This window comes from Silene latifolia, unplaced genomic scaffold, assembly GCF_048544455.1.
Source record: "Silene latifolia isolate original U9 population unplaced genomic scaffold, ASM4854445v1 scaffold_57, whole genome shotgun sequence".
Lineage (NCBI taxonomy): Eukaryota > Viridiplantae > Streptophyta > Magnoliopsida > Caryophyllales > Caryophyllaceae > Silene > Silene latifolia.
In genome coordinates, this window is record NW_027413480.1 from 5,090,217 (window position 1) to 5,108,529 (window position 18,313).

The following is an 18,313-nucleotide window of genomic DNA, read 5'->3' on the forward strand; positions in this document are numbered from 1 at the left end:
TGTATTTTTATCATATTAAAAATCAACGTATTAATAAAAATACGTCATATACAAAAATCGACTTAGTAATTCATAATTACTTATACCAAAATATTTTACCAATTTATAAATCATATTTATAATAATTCATTCAATTCCGATTGTTTCTTTAAACAACAATTTCATCCGAGTAATGAAACAATTCGATTACTCAGACCGTATCTCATTTAATCATATTTCAATTTGATACGTAAATTTTACTTCCAAAATCGTCCGTCAATTTTTCAAGTAATTTAATTAACTCGTAACATTATACGATTAATTAAATGATCAATTAAGAGTATTGCCCTATAGGTATGACCTAGGGGGTCAACTGATCACCACCGTCACACGACAGTAATGTCAAACTCTAGTCAGCCAATCATTACCGATATATGTTGACCGAGTTGAAGTAACAAAATTACTTCCCAATTTTATTCTTTAAAATGAGATTTAATAATGATATTTAAATCACATGATCGCACTATTGTTGAGGACACATTTCCCAACAATCTCCCACTTGTCCTCGACAAGTGTGCGTCACCAATTCTCTTGTCCTATTACTATCTCCCACTCAATGCAAGGTGTCTTTCAGGTCGTACTTGCAAGTGATCATATCGAGAGTGGTTTCCTCGATATGGAGAATAACTGATTGACCGGACTTATCTATCATAGATACTTTCCGAGCGTGGCCACGCATTTCCAGTTCATTACTCCTCGAGTGGCCCTGAGATATTGTTTTAACCCTGACAAGGGGGTGGACAATTCCTATCGCACTCATTCCCTTCGACTAGCCACAGCCATCATAACCCAAAATATGCCCATTTGACCCCATTTACGAAGGTCGTAGTAACACAAATCAAAGTTAATCGAAACCGAGCCATCTTAGGTGAATAGTCTTTAGTCAAAAGAATCGACTCATTTGAATACTATAGCAGCTCTCGCCACGACCAGGCTATATAAATTTGCCAGAACTCTATAAGCGGTCATTAGGCCCGACAAAAAATTCCTAACAGTCTGCCTATGTGATCGACTAGTCATCTCACATGACTCTATGGCATTTGAACTTGCCATCAATCGCATCACACTCTAGTCACTTCGAGACGTCACCTCATACAAGTGACTATGGGCGAATACAATGTTAATCCGTGTTCACTTTAACGGGGACAATTGTCACTACAACCCGTTTGGATGTAACAAAGTATAAAAGGAGTTTTTAAAGAAAAACTCGAACGACAAATGCGATTATCACATATGAATAGTCAATGCCTGATTACTATTTCATATCCTATAATCTAATTTGATCTTGCATGTAGTTGTTACTTTCAATTCAATTGAAATGACATGACTCATCATGTTTAGCCTTTGAGAAGGCTTTGGTTAGTAGGTTTTATCAATTTCTTGTACCTTACTCAACCTTACTACATACTCGTTTTCCTTTGTAATGTATACATTTGTATCACAAAACTTTCTGAGTACGTGTCAAGATCCAATCAAGACATAGGCCCTCTTAGCCTAAGAGTAGCTCCCCCTTTGTTTTCACGGTGTGCGGGACTCATCCTCTTGCACATCTCATGATTGCAAGTGTACTCAATTTCCGTTATAAATATCTCTCATTGTTCTTTATTGCCTAGAACGATTCTAGAAAATCTACTTCTTAATTAATATTGCCACAATGGTATCTTAACCATCCTAATGTGTTTTGATTATGGTTTTGTCGGAAACCATGCGCAACCTCAATTGTCAATTGTCACTTGTGTAACACCCTTACACAAAATTGCATCATAAACACTTTGCTTTACTTCCTTAATGCTTCTGCATGCACTTAAGGGTAATCTTTATAGCTTACTTGGTAAAGATTACTTAAATTCGATTTTGAAAACAGTTCATCATACTCAAAGCATATGAAGTGTTATACATCATTTTTTTAATTGATTCGGTAGCGGAAGCAAATGAAATCAATCAAATATGTTCAATTTAATTGAACTAGTCATGAATCTTATCAACATAAGACTTCTTACTGACGCTAATATCATGTGGATTTATCTTCATAAATCTGGATATTAAAGATGTATTATAATACTCCAAAAGTCTTAAATCATTCTCAATGATCAATATGTCATCCACATATCGGACTAATTAAAATTTCCGTAACTCCCACTAAACTCCATGTATAAACACAACTTCTCGACTTATCGAGAAATGTTTTATCACATGATCCAAAAAGTTGATTCCAACTCATTGATGTCGTACTTAAGACCCTCTCTTAAGTTTCACATTATCTTAGGATTGCAAGAATCTACAAAACTCATGACATGTATTGAATACATTCCTTCTTTTAAAGAAGCGGGTTTTGGATTCACTTGCTACGTATTTCATAACCTTATAATGAAACACAATCCTTAAGAAGATCCAAATAGACTTAAGCATTTCAATTAGTGCAAAACCCTTTGCAACCAATCTTGCTTTCTCTTTATTAGTGCAAAACCCTTTGTCACTAATCAAGCCTTTTATTTCGGATTCTCATGACTCTAAGCCTTGTATTGAGTTGTGACTTAAACACTCTTATGTAAGTCATTCGTTCATTACTTTCTAGAAGTAATTAACTTGAATCAAACAATTTCTTTTGTAAGTTATAAGCTCTTTACTTTCTTAAAAGTAGCATGAATTCATCATTTTTAGCAAGTGACGAATTTAACCTCCTAGGTTTTTGAAGAAACAATGTCTTACACAAAACGTCTCATGTAGCCAAGAAAGACCAGTTTCTTGCGACATAACATTCTCTGTGTCATTCTTTGTGGCTCTTGAATAATTTCTCCCACTCTGTCTTCTAAAATAAACTTGTATTTTAGAAAGACAGCTTCACGAGCCACAAACCCGTCGTACTCGTGATAATGGAAAAGGAAAAATGAGCATTTGTTTCTTGTTAAAACTTACAAACATGGTACTTTTACCATTTCATATCTCATATGATTCGATTTAGTGGAAAAATAATTTAGACAAAAATGATAAAATCCCCAAAAGGATCAAGTAACTCAAGGTAACTTGATTGAAATCCAAACCATATCGAATAGCGTTTGATTTCTTATCTAATCACACATTATTCCATAATGCGTGCTAAGAGAGATTAACTTGTGACACTATATCACATTTCCTTTGGCTTATATCAAAGTCTTCACTTTGATAATCCCATCACGACTTAAATCGTGATTCCTTGAACTCTTTGAAATTCTTCAAAGATTTCTCTATTTACCTTATTAAGTGAACATATTAGCGTCAACTTAAATCGTTGGTAAAAGAAAATGATCAACCTATTTTGGATCGATGATATACAAACTCGATCTCCTTTTCAACCAAAAGGCACGAGACATCTTGCTTTGAATACAAGATACGTATACACTATTAACAATCTAATGGTTTCAAGAGTACTCGATAACTCTTTATGTTCATCATTCCAAAATTTAAGGTTTAATCTTGGGTTACCAATTTGAATCTTACATCATCTACATGATATATTATTCTAGTTTGGTTTAGAATATAATCACCTTGATAATGGGCTAGCCATACATCAAATCGTGGTGTATAGGGTCACAAAAGTGAAAACCTCTTTTGTATCTTAACAAGTTTATATTCCTATTTAGAGTTTATGCACTTAATAGTCATAATTAAGTACAACTTTAAATCAAAAAACTAGATTGAGTACACAATTACTCTATCTCTCGACATCATTGTTGCTAGTCGTCATATTCTAATCATCCTATGTATCAAACATAATGATGAAAACCACCACCGGTTTCTAATATCGACGAAGTAGTACTAGCAAAATTTATGTTTAATCATATAAACATTTAACGAAGAAGGTCTCATTAGATGTCCCACAACTAACTTGTTGATTCTTCAATAATTTGGGGTAGTTTCCTTTCTAGTGTCCAACATTTAAGACAATGGAAACTTTATCGGTCGGGATTGATAGGTTTAGTATCGTTATTCTCAACAACTTTACCTTTAACATTACCTTGTATCAATTTCATTATAATCTTTACTTCTTGAACCTCATTCTCATCTTAACGGTTTAAGAAAATGCTCCCACTCAATTCAATGAGTCTTTGCTTTGAGAAGCAAAATTGAATTCATGAAGATCACTCTTCATTTGTTCGTTTTAATCTTAAAACTTTCATTGAAGTGGTTGCGTTATTTTGGTCAATTACGAATTCTGAAAATCTAATCACCAAAACAATTTATCGCTTCAAGGTACTTAATTCATTTAAGTATATGAAAAACAATCCATTGTAAGTAGATGTGTTAGTCAAGAATCAAAAACCTGTTTGATAATGAATAACTTTAATCTATACTCTTTACAAGAGATCCTTAGCAATGGTTCATATGAGGTTTTAGAAGCAAATTCATATTTGTCTTTAGTTACGATGTTTTAATGGAGATTTGAATTAAAATCGAAATTATATCGTATATGAGTTGTGGTAAAGAAATAGAACAATATGATAACGGAATAATGGAAAACTTAACATTTATCGTTTTATTAATACTTGTAAATAACAAGTAAAGCATTTACATAGTGACCTCTACCCAACTATGATAAATGATTCCAAGACCCAAATTCATATCGACTTAGGCACGGTATGGCCGATGAAACCCTTATCAATATAACTCGGTGGATTAACGTTTAATCGATTCTACTTTTAGAACTCTTGGTCGATAAAATTACTCTAATAATTATCTATAGCCCGGAACACATGCAACTACGGTCGCGAATACTTCCGTTGAGCTCAATCCAAATTTCGAATAAATGTGTCCATGATCCAAATCCACATCAACTTGGGCACGGTATGGCCGATGAAACCCTCATCAACATGAATTCGGTGGATTAACATTCATCACCCACTTCCCCTACGTAACAAGGTTTGTACCCCGGTAGGGCCGAGTGCACTCCCTCGTGAAATAGGTTTTCATGGTTTCTACTATTTGGTAAGGCTATGTCTCAATTAATTGTTTTAGCGAGAGGTCATGTCAATTTATTATCTATCACGTTTTAAGTGAACTAAAGCGGTGAACTACGATAATTTTAATTGACACGGTCGATAAACTCGATAAAATGACAATGCATGTTTTAGTTATGGCGATTTAGCGATGCATGTGACATAAAATAAAATGCAAGCATAAAGATAAATAAATCCTAGTATGGCCTTTCCTAAAATAGAAAACTATTTATCTATTACATATTCGGAAACCAACTCCATTGGTCCCTTGAACTTCGGTTGTGGCACGCATCTCGAGGTAACACCGTCTTTATGTATCGCCATTCTTGAAGAAATCCGTCTTTTGGAAACTCCGGAATGAATAAAATTACATAATAAATTACATAATTTCCTATTATACATTTGTAACTAAAATAAAATAAATCTATTAAATTACAAAACGGTGATACGAGATCACAATAAAAATTACAACCGAATCGATATTCCCATACATTTCGGGAAATACCAATTAAAATCTAAGGCCATACTAAGTAAAATTACATAATTCAAAAATACATAAATTAAAAATTATGACAATCATAAAGAAAATTCAGCATTATAATATGTATGAACATGCTCAATTTTTATGCTAAATCGCCTTTAATTAGCCAATATCGTATATTACTCGGTTTTTACGGATTTGCGTGATTTCAACATTTTATAATCACAAAATACATAAACTCATATTTATGCATAAGTTAATTACCCTAACCTCTTAGGACTCAAAATATAGTCTTCACTAATAATTTGACCATAATTAACCTTTATTTACAAAATTGTTCATAAATGGACCAAAAATTACAAAATAAGCCATTAAACTTCAAATAAATCACAAAAATTCCAAATAAATTCAAAATTTGAAATTTAAACTCATGAACATTCTGGAAAAATCCATGACACTCATAATGTTCAAAATCTTAGGTTAAAAATTTCGAAATTTTTCCGGAAAAATAATGTTGCGGTTTATCGATTTTTAATAAAATAATCATAAAAACATGGAAAAATTATTTTCATTAACTTTTCAATTTTAGATCTGAAAAATATAATAAAATGCAACATTAGACGTTTTTCCTAAGTCATAGATTATGTTTTATTAATTTTCCACTAATAATGTCACTATTTATGCTATTTTTCTTCAAAAATTCATAAATCATGCAAAAAGACTTCTTTATAGCCAATTATTTTACACACATCTTGTAAAATTGCATGTGACAACACATTAATTTTCTATGACCATATTCGAAATTTAACTCATATTAACCTATTTTTCACTTAAAACCGAATTTAATAATGAAAAATTCATTTTTCGAGCATAACAAGTCCAAAAATTATGAAAATTTACAGGTTATCTCAAAATAATATATGTGACAACATATCCAAAAACCAAGTGAAAATTCGAAGTATAGCTATTTTTAGACCAAAAATGACATTTTTACTCATAAAATCACATTTAAATGCCATTATTGTAAATTATGAACAATAAAAATCCGAAAAATTAACCAAAATATCCTAAAACACTTTAGGACCAGAAATATTAACATGCATGTAATAATTTCGTGATATATCATAATAACACAAATTTTACAAGTTTTATTTGTTATTCTTATAACTTGGAAAAACTTTTAACCAATTTGCATGCAAACAACCGTGGCTCTTGATACCGATTGAAGGAAATGTAGATCTATATACATTCTAACATACTCATATATGTCGAAATTAATTTGTCATAAAATTAAATACGGATTTTATGCATGCAAACAATATAATAAAAGAGAAGAAATCATTTTCTTACAATGAAATTTCGGTTCAAATGGGCACAAAAGAAATCTCCTTTTCTTTTGTTCTTGAGCTTTCCTTTAATGGAAGAACAAGATCCAAGTGTAGGATCTCTCCTTAGGAATAATACCCAAAGCTTAACTCTTAATCTAATTAATATTATTTGAGCTAGTATAATATTAATCTCATGAAAAATGAACCAAAAATTTGTTTGGTTTAGACTCCTAAAACCGGGTAGGAGATGTGGAGAGGAAGAGTATTATTTTTATCTCTCTAAAAATAATTTTACATGGTTGAATGAATAATAATAATCACCCACACATACATATGGTGAATAATAATTATTTTAAGTAAAAGAACTCTTGTTCTTTTCTATGTAGAACCGATTGGGAGGGAAGGAGAGCCCAATGCATGGGCTAATTTTTCTACCCAAGAAATGTAGGCTTGCATGGCTACACATAGGTAGATCATCATTGTGTTTTCTCTTATTAAAATAATTAACACAATTTTTCCACTAAAACCCTCTTAATATTTCGGTACTTATAAAATGGAAAGTCCATTTTATATTTTGTCATTTGTCAATTTTGTCACATGTTACATGTTACATGACATGTAACAATGCAATGTATTTTTATCATATTAAAAATCAACGTATTAATAAAAATACGTCATATACAAAAATTGACTTAGTAATTCATAATTACTTATACCAAAATATTTTTCCAATTTATAAATCATATTTATAATAATTCATTCAATTCCGATTGTTTCTTTAAACAACAATTTCATCCGAGTAATGAAACAATTCGATTACTCAGACCGTATCTCATTTAATCATATTTCAATTTGATACGTAAATTTTACTTCCAAAATCGTCCGTCAATTTTTCAAGTAATTTAATTAACTCGTAACATTATACGATTAATTAAATGATCAATTAAGAGTATTGCCCTATAGGTATGACCTAGGGGTCAATCGATCACCACCGTCACACGACAAGATAATGTCAAACTCTAGTCACCAATCATTACCGATATATGTTGACCAGTTGACAGTAACAAAATTACTTCCCAATTGTATTCTTTAAAATGAGATTTAATAATGATATTTAAATCACATGATCGCACTATTGTTGAGGACACATTTCCCAACAGGTGTTAACTTGATTTAGATTTCCTTGAATTGTTTTTAGTTGTGTCTTTCTTTGCCTTGGGGAAGTAAAACTCCTCAAGGTTTGTTCTAATTATTTTCGAGTTGTTTGATATTTTGCATGTCTAGAAGATCACAAGGTGACTTGTTACCCTTTGATCACGAAATTGAAAGGACTTTGACAACCAAAAGAAGACTTGCTTGGAGAAATTTGAGAGGTATTGGTGAGGTTGTAGATATTCAACCAAATACTATTGAGTTCATTAACCCTTTTGCAAGAGAAAGTGAGGAGAACCCAACACAAAATCCAACACAAAATCAACCCACAATGCCTAAGTTTTCATCTTTACCCACCGAGGAGAACTTACCCAATGGTACTCCCACACCACAACACCTAACCGGAAATTTTATTGCCAAATCCGCATTTATCCAATTAGTCGAAAGAAGCCAATTTGCGGGGATGCCTAGTGAAGACCCTCATTCTCATATGGAGACTTTTTGTGACTATTGTGATGCGATTTCTCAAACCGGTGTAACTCAAGACCAAATTCGATGGGTCTTATTTCCTTTTTCTCTAATTGGCACCGCGAAACAATGGTTGAAAGGCCTTGATAAGGCTACTCTCGGAATTGATTCTTGGAAGAAGTTGGCTCTAGCTTTCTACAAAAAGTTTTATCCACCAGAAAAGACTAACATGCTAAGAGCTCAAATTACGGGCTTTAAGCAAAGAGATGAAGAATCCTTGTATGAAGCTTGGGAGCAATTCAAAGGAATTTGCCGCTCATGTCCTCATCATGGACTTAGCGAGTGGTTATTGGTACAATAATTTTGGAACGGTCTTTATAAAGACTCAAGAAACATTCTCAACATGGGATCGAATGGAATGTTCACCGAAGTTGATAACAATCAAACTTGGAACAAAATTGAGGAAATAGCGGTCCATAACTCACAATATAGTAGACCTCGCAAGGCTACTAGAGGAGGAAAGCATGAAGTGGACTCCATTACTCAATTGGGTGCTCAACTTAGTGCTCACATTGATACCATCAATTTGAAGTTTGAAAAAGCTATGGCTAGACTTGAAGAAGCGTCAAAATCACCAAAGCATCATGTTAATGCCATGACGGCATCTTCATCAATCCCAAGTGGGATATGTGAGAATTGTGGAACTTTGGGACATGACCAAAGTGAATGTAGGGGAACAAATGAACAAGTGAATGCTTTCCAAGCATACAAGAGTGGTACCCGTTATTCAAACTATTACAATGAAATCACTAAATTCCATCCAAATCTCTCATACAAAAGCCAAAATGTTCAAAACCCTCAACCAACATACACCCCACCTCCCATGAGAAACCAAAATCAAAGACCCTTTTACAACCAAAACAAAGGTTACCAAAATCAAACTCCATACAATAAACAAAATGACCAAGGTTTTGATGTTCAAAAAGCGGTCCTCCAAATGCAAAAGAATCAACAAGAGCTTTTCACTCAAATGCAAAAAGATAGTCAAGCAAAGGAAATCACCATCAACAACATCCTAGCTCACACCAAAATGTTGGAAACCCAATTGACTCAACTAGCATCTTCAAGCTCACAAAGACAAAAGGGGCAATTACCACCTCAAAGTAATCCCCCAAGACATGAAACGGTTAGTGCCATTTACTTGAGGAGTGGTACAAGGTATGAAGCACCGAAGAAGCAAGTTGAGGATAAAGTTGTGGAAGCTAGTGACAAAGAAGAAATTGTGCAAAACTCCAAGGATGGAGAACCATCAAAAGAAGAAATTTCAAAGAAAAATGAAGACAAGGTTAGGGAGAAGGAGCCCATTGTGATTAGACTTCCTTTTCCAAGTCTTCAAGCCAAGCCCAAATTTGATGACCAACTTGGAAAATTTATGGAAATTGTGAAGAATTTGGAAGTCTCAATTCCTTTCACGGAATTAATCAATCACGTGCCGGCCTATGCAAAATACATGAAAGACATCCTCACAAAGAAGAAGTCAATCCGGAAGCTTGAGACTATCGTCTTCACTAAGGTGAGTAGTGCAATCCTTCTAGGGAGTTCACCTCCAAAACTCAAAGATCCGGGAAGCTTCTCAATACCGTGTACCATTGGCGACACCACGATCAACAAAGCCTTATGTGATCTAGGAGCTAGTGTGAGTGTAAAGCCGTACTCGATGAGTAAAAGGTTAGGGATGGGAGAGCTTAAATGCACCAATATCACACTTCAAATGGCAGATAGATCGACGAAGACACCATTAGGGATATGGGAAGATGTTCCCGTAAGAGTTGGGAAATTTTTCATCCCGGTGGACTGTCATTGTTGACATGGAAGAAAACTCCAACATTCCAATCATTCTAGGAAGACCTTTCTTACACACCGCGGGTGCGGTGATTGATGTGAAGCATGGAGAGCTCACTCTAGAAGTGGGAGATGAGAGCATAACTTTCAATCTTGACAAGACCATGAGAGCTCCCCGTTTGCATGAACCATGTTTTATGGTTGATCATTATAGCCCGAAGGATGATAGGAAGAAGTCGAAATTCCACTGGAAGAACAAAATTGAAGATGCTCCATTCAAAGAGCAAGTGAATTGTAACAAAGAAAGCTTGAAAAGCTCACAAAAGTCAAGCAATGAAGAGGATGGCCTCGTTGGCCAAGACGAGAAAGTGGGAGAGTTGTCTCTATCAACTCAAGAGATCTTTAGTGATCAAGTAGATGAAGTTTGTGGTCTTTGGGACGATGAGCTTGAAGGGATTTTCAATCCCTATATTGGTAATGTTATCGATAAAGATCGACATGAAGGACAACAAGGGCAAAGGTCTATTGAAGATCTTTATCATGATAATGAACAAGCTTTTGAATACTTTTTCAAGGTGTTGAGCAACATCAACAACACCTTGGACATGCCCCCATGACATCTCACTAAGGATGAGAGTTTGGTTGAGTCCTCCCTAAACCACCATTTGTAAATATTTCTAACTCCCTAACTTGCATTTTAATTCTTACATTGCATTTTTGTCATTTTTGGATTTTTATGCCTTCATCAAGGTAATTATCATTTTTGAGAGAAGTGAGGGAGGGACTAATGATTTTATTGATGTGTGGTGCTTTAGCTTAGTGTGGGGATAACAATTGCCTAGGCTATTCATGCCTTAGTAGTGCCTCTACAATGAAGAACACGGGATTTGAAGAATGAAAAATGACACGGGATATGCAAGTGCACGGATGGAACTGAATCCGGGTAAAACAGGGAGAATCTGAGCGTCTTCAGGGGAATCCGCTCGTCTTCAGGAAATCCGAGCGTCTTTGCCAGAATCCGCCTGTCCACTTTAAACTGAAAATTTGAAATTTTGGGACTGTCGAAGAATCGGAGCGTCCTGGTAGAGAAGACGCTCGTCTTCAGAAATCCGCCCGTCTTTGCAGGAAGACGCCCGTCTTTTTGCCTGTGAAAAACAAGAAAACTTACTGTCTCAGAATCCGCCCGTCTTCAGCAGAATCCGCTCGTCCTGCAATCGAAAAATCCGAGCGTCTTTGCTGAAAGACGCCCGTCTTTAGGCGAGAATCCTGAACCCAAAATAGGCAGAATCCGAGAGTCCCGAAGGAAAGACGACCGTCTTCCCCTGCAGTTTCAAAATTTTCGGGTATTTTAAATACCCCTCCCACATTCATTTCTTCATTCATTCATTCAAAACACTACCCATAAACCCCAAAACTCAAAACCTCATCCTCTCCATCACCAAAACAAGATTTCCTCAACCAAATTCAACAAAATCAAATCCAAACTTCCTTTTAACAATAATTAATCACTCCTCTTCCAACAAAAATCAAACCAACCACCAAAATCTTCAACCTTTGAGTCGATTTTTGAAATTATAAAGGCAAAGCCTTTCATCTTAAAATCGATTTGGGTATACTTGGAAATTGAAGATTTTCACTCTTTTATTGGTATTTTCATCAATGGCAAGAACAAAAGGATCAACAAAGGCACCTAAGGCAAAGGCACTCTCAACAAGACAACAATGTCTTCAAGCAAAGAAAGCCTCATTGTCTATGGTGGTAGCTAGTTCAAACTTGGAAGTTCCACAACAACAAATTCCTCCCTTGGAAGCAACAACATCAACAACTCCGGAAATTGCTCAATTATCAAACTATCCGGAGGTAATTTTCATTTCTAACTCCCATAGGGATACATTTGCCAAGTATGCTAGAAAATCCTTTCTACCCACCAAATTCATATGTGAAGACGCCTTGAACAAATTGGGTGTCCTTGAACAAACAAAAGCCTTCTTTGAAGCCATGGGGTTGGGAAAATTGTTTGCTACAAGAGAATTGACATACCCCTCCCTTACCTTAGAATTCTTGAGTTCTTTGAAAGTGACTAAAGTAGAGACTAGAGAAAACTTTGAGTTCCGCCTTGCCAATATGAGTAGGCGCATCACCTTTGATGAATTGGGTAAAGCATTAGGTCTTAGTGATTCACCTAGTTATTACAAGAAGCCCGAAAAATATGACCCCGCTCCTCTTTGGGAGGCTATTTCCGGGAGGAAATTTGAGAACTATCATGCTAGTCGCACTCTATTAGTCCACCATCCGGGCATTAGAGTGTGGCACAAGGTCATCGGGAATACTATCATTGCAAGAAAAGACACTAACCACTTTACCAAGCTCGATTGTGTTCTACTTGAGTCGGCCTTAAATATTGGAAGGGAATTCACCAAGCCTTACAATTCTCTAAGGCTTTTGGTGGAAAGATTGCTAAATGTTGATTGTGGAAAGCAAGGCACCGCTTTTATTGTAAATGGAGGTCTAGTCACTCTTTTGGCTAAGTACTTTGATCCGAATTTCAACAAGGATGGCAAGTATGTGGCGAAAAAAGGGGGTCATCTCATTGACATGGATGCCATGATTAACAAGTACAAGTGGGTCACTCATAAACCTATTGACACCAAATATGGGTGGCTCACCAATGATGCTAGATCTTTTACTTTGCCTTCCAAGATATGCCGTTTGAGTGTTCATCGGACCAACTACCTTCTTCCCCTCTCAAAAGAAGCCGAATACATCATCCGTCAACAAAGGGGTGAAATTGAAATGCCCTCCTCCTCCATTGTCACACCACCCTATCCATTCAAGTATCAAGAGTTCAAACCCGAAGGTGTTGAAGCAAGCAATGACTACATGACTCTACTTATACAAGATATGCACAAACAAGTTTATAAGGATCGGGAAGATGCATACTTAGCCCAATATCCACCCCTCCTTCATTTAGCTAGGCATGGACTACTTGATCCTTCATGTCCTTTGCCTAGTTGGGCGGATAGGGAAGTCTTCTTTCCAAGTGCATCTAGGGGTGAGATACCGGGTGACGATGAGGTTGTCGGTGATGAGGTTGTTGATGAAGACATTGAGGAAGAGGTAAATAAAGAGGAAGAGGCTAATGAAGAAGAAGATGATAAAGGAAGTGATCAAGGAAGTGAAGAGGGAAGTGGTGATGAGTCCACTTTTATTGAGGAAGATGATGACAATGATGATATGGTGGAAGACTAGCAAGCTTTGGAGGCTCCTACCCTCTTAAAGTTTGTCTACTTCTTTCTTTGTTTTATTAATTTTATCTTGATCATGGTTGGAGAGTCCTAGCAACATAGAGGACTAACACCTCGTCCCCATTGAGGTGTTCATATTTCATTGTTCCCACTTTTGAAAATCCAAAAATGACAAATTTAGTTTCATGCATTGCATCTTGTGTACATGAACTACCCCAACTTTAGGACATTAGAAATAATGTCTATCACGGTTTGGGGAAGTACATGCATACGCAACGGGAGGTAATCTAAATTACGCTCTCCGTCATAAACAAAAACCCATGCATCATGTAGTGTAGATTAGTATAGCTTGCATTTAGTGTAGAATTTATGCATCATGTTTGCATAATTTCCCATCATCTTGGCCATTGAGGACAATGCCCATATTAGTGTGGGTATGGGGAATTCTAACTTAACTTTTACTCAAAAATCCAAAAAAAATCAAAAAATTTCGAAAAACCATAAAAATTTGAAAAATTTGAAAATCCAAAAACAAGTTCAGTTCGTTTGTAGTGTAGTCATGTATATATTGTTGTATATATTGTGTTTGTTCTATCCTTGTTCACATTGATTGACTACGCCACATCCGATACTTGAGGATATTGAAGACCGCATGGTATGATCTTTCCAATCTCCTTTTTCCTCTTTATGTTAATGACTATGTGGCTTTATTTTGATTGATGTGGTATAACAATGTGAATTTAGGACTTGCATTTAGTTTATATGGCATATTAGTTGGTAGAATCATTTGCATTAGGATGTTTATATGTTAGTTGCATCATGGCATGTAGTTGCATGTTAGAAAATTTTGTGAAACCGTCTACTTGGGAAGCTTGACAAGTGTATATAGTCCCTAGTAGATGCTTTTTCTTCTTAAGACTTTGCTTGTTAGAATGCTTGTAAAACACCCTAGGATGTGTCATGCTAGTATCCTTTGACCCATGGATTAAGGCCTAGTCAAGAGTACCTTGTGGTGTGATAACTCCTTAGCTACCGTTTATTCCAAGGTGACCCTTGAAACCATGCATCCATCATCCATGTTCTACCACATTTTTGTCATCAAAGGGAATGGTCACAAAAAGAAATCAATTTGAGTTTAATGAAATGAAAAGAAAAGAGAAAGTTTGCAAAATGCATCAAATGAGAAGAGGAGCAAAAATAGAATCCTAATGCTTCAAATACAAGGTACCCTCACTACATATGGGGTGACTTTGAAAATGTTCAAAAGAAAATGCAAAAAGTTGAAAATTGTCAAGTATTGAAATGCCAAACATCAAAGAAATGGCAAAAGAAAGTGTTCTCAAATGTTATATGCCACAAGAAATTGGGGGGAAAACAAACAACAAAAGCAAACTCCCAAAGTGAAACTCAAATTCTATCGATCCCTTTATCCATCGTATCCATTTTTGTGCATGGTAGAGAGGGGACGACCCTTCTTCTTGTCTAGGCAAGAGGGGGAATTCCGCGATCCTCCAGTATTTCTAACACCATAGGGAGTCTATTCTTGACAAAAGCATTGAACGATTGAGGACAAAGGTACCCTAGCTTGACACAACTTGGAGGTGATTTATTGGTATCCTTCTAGGCTTAGTAGTTTGAAGAAATTGCATCTATGAAGGAGTGTGTACCCTTGAATTGCTTCCCTTGTAGATAATTTCCGCCACTTAGATGAGGAAAGTGGCTATTATTTTGTAGATGCATCCATTACTTGACTTTGTGTGCTTTAATGATTGGATGTGTCGCCATTTTGGCAAGACCCACCTTGCCTTGCAAGAAGGCATCCTACCTCATGGTTGTCTTGTTGTGAGTTGAAGGGGCGGAGTGAGACCCGCTAATTGTCTCATATCGGCTATGTTATTAGGTTAGTTTAAATAAGGGTCCTAGTCTTTGTCACCTCTTTACTCGGGACGAGCAAAGGTTCGGTTTGGGGATATTTGATGTGACCATAATTAGAGCATATTTAGTCCCAGAATTAGCCTTGTTCCCATGCTTTTTAGTGCATATTTGGGTCATTTATTGTCTTTAGTTCTTTGTTTTGCATATTCTTTGAGGTTTTGTGTCCTTGGTAGGAAAGGAGTGCAAACCTTACATTTTCATGGCAAAATGAGGCTAAATTGATTGAATTCAATGACCAAGCATCAAGGAGAGACAAGATTAGAAGGCCTTTGTACATACTATAGTAGATGGGAAATGATGAGAAATGATCCTTGCATCCCCGAGGAAATCCTCAAGGATTTTATGAAGAAAAAGGAAGAAAAGAAGAAGGAATGAAACTGTTTGACAATCCGTGCGGATTGCCCTGAAGACGCCCGTCCACCACCCACAATCCGAGCGTCATCCTCCACAAGATGCCCGGGCAAAACCTCTACAAGACGCCCGTCTTCCCCCTCTGTACGCCCGTCCAGAAGCTCCCAAATCCTCCCGTCCCGTGCCAAAAATGCCCGGATTCCCAGACAGTACTTTCGTCTTCTACAAGCTTCAAGGAAGGATGCACATCTTTTTCTAAGAGCGGCGAAAAAGTGACCGGAGTCTCCCTAGAGACCGGCGATTCCTCAAGGACTTAATCGTCATTTAAGCCCTTAGTAAACCCTAATTTATGTACCTAATCCCCACTATAAATACCCCATTAGTCTAATTGGAAGAGCATGTTCTTCTTAGCAATATTTAGTGTAGTTAATACCAATCAAATCTCTCTTTAATTTTGTAATCAACGTTTAATCAAGTTTTAATACAAGTTTTATTTCCTTAATCTCTCTCTTGTTCATCCCTTATTTTGGGTAATTGAAAATTATTTGGGTTATTATTGGGAGATTGACAACCTTCCAATCAAGCATCAAGTACTTCTTTTATTCTTTGCTTTATTATTGGAATCATTAGTAGGTATAATTCTCTTAATACCTTTTTAATTATTGTTAATCATCTTCATTTATTCATCATGTTTCACTTTGTTGGTATGATTGACAATCTTGCTAGCATGTTCAACATGATAATGAGTGAATAGTTTCCTTAGTTAGGGTTAATGGGTAATTAGGGCAAACAAACATGGGGAATGATTCATGCTTAAATTAATATGCTTTCATAGTTTATTTGCTTGCTTGTTGTGATCTCAACTTATGCACATGTTATGTTTGATGAAATGCGAGCCTATGAATCCTTGCATTTTTTACCCATCACCTATCTTTTCAATGAGACTTGTAAGACATAAACCAACTCGAGTCTCATTAGACCATGCATATTGTTGAGTAGGGAAGATTAATTCGACTTGTAGGTGTTGTACAATCTAATCGATTCAGCTCCGGGACCCAAAATTTCTTTGGATTGTAAGATATAAACCAACTCGATCCATCACAACAATAATTGCTTGCTTATAATTTGAGAATATGTTTGTATGACCAATTCCCATGAATCCCTTATGACCCCATGACACCCTAGTGCCTTTTTATCAATTGTTTACATCACTTTTAATTCATCTTGTTTGTTTACTTTCATTGCTATTTAGTTTAGTGATCTTCTACTTCAAACCCCAATTGTGACACCCTTAGACACCACTAGTTGCAATAGAAATCTCATCTCAATTCCCGTCCCTTGGGATCCGACCTTTACTTGCCTCTTTACTAATTGTAGAGTTGTTGGTGAAGTTATAAATTGTGTTTTGGTCTAGGTGCTCCTAACGACAAGTACTGAAAAATAAACCCCACGAGGGATCACGACCAATAACCCTAGCAAACCCTAGAAGAGATTTGTCCAGAGTAAGGTCATCAACTCTGCCAAATTTCCCAATTATCGTTGCCAGCATTTCCAAACACTTAGCTCCATAAAATTTCAAGTCTAAGCCCATCAATTTCACCTATATAGGAACTGTTTTAACTGAGACTTTAGTAATCTTAGTATTAGGCTCCCAAGGGCGAACAATTACAGGCTTACCATCAAATAGAAACATCCCCTTTTCCAACACTAACTTCCTATGTTCCATTGTTGCAAACCGCACCACAAACAGTCCATTTGGTAAGAACGCAACCTTAGCAATCTCATAATCCTTCCATTCCCTCCTAAGGTATCCTTCCAAAACCCTCCATGGTGGGTTTGCCCCCATTACATAGCCATAAATCGCAAAGGACCAATAATCTATTTCCTCCTGAACATCATCAATAGTAAGTTTAAGCATATTACCTTCCAAAGCCTCTTCAGTCTGCGGTTGCTGCACAACATTACTCTCCTGAGAAGTTTCTCCCTCCTTCAGAGTATTCACTCCTTCTGATTCCATAACCACTTCCGTCGTCACAGACTCAGTAACTGGAGCCGATTCTGCTATCACAATTCCAGCACTGCGTAACAGCGACGCAACTTTCGCTCTGATTTTAGCAACTTCCGTTTCCCGATCAATTGATAAAGTCATGTTATTACTAGTAATATTTGGCGTATTAGTATCAGTTTTTTGGATTTTTCATTAGTAATTGATTGAATATTATTATTATTAATTTGTTTAGATTGTTGAGTTGTGGATGAATTAGGTTTAGGGGATTTATTCTTCGCCATTGCAGAAGAATCGTTAATCGCAATCGCTTTCTCTCTCTAACTCATCTCAGTTTACGCTTTTTAGTTGTTTTCCCTTTGTGGAATTTCATTTCTCCAAGAGATTGATACGAGTCCGTTTCGTGTTCACAAATTAAGATGTGGTCGTTGGGTCACGGTCGAATCAAAACACAATTTATAGCTTCACAAACAACTCTACAACTAGTAAAGAGG

General features: G+C 36.0%; 1 non-coding gene across 1 annotated transcript; it reads right to left on the minus strand.

The window, feature by feature from the left end:
- Positions 1-8,670: 8,670 nt before the first annotated feature.
- On the minus strand, positions 8,671-8,777 carry LOC141639841 (small nucleolar RNA R71). The gene has a single exon (XR_012542704.1). It is a non-coding gene; the product is annotated as a small nucleolar RNA R71 (small nucleolar RNA).
- Positions 8,778-18,313: the final 9,536 nt, after the last annotated feature.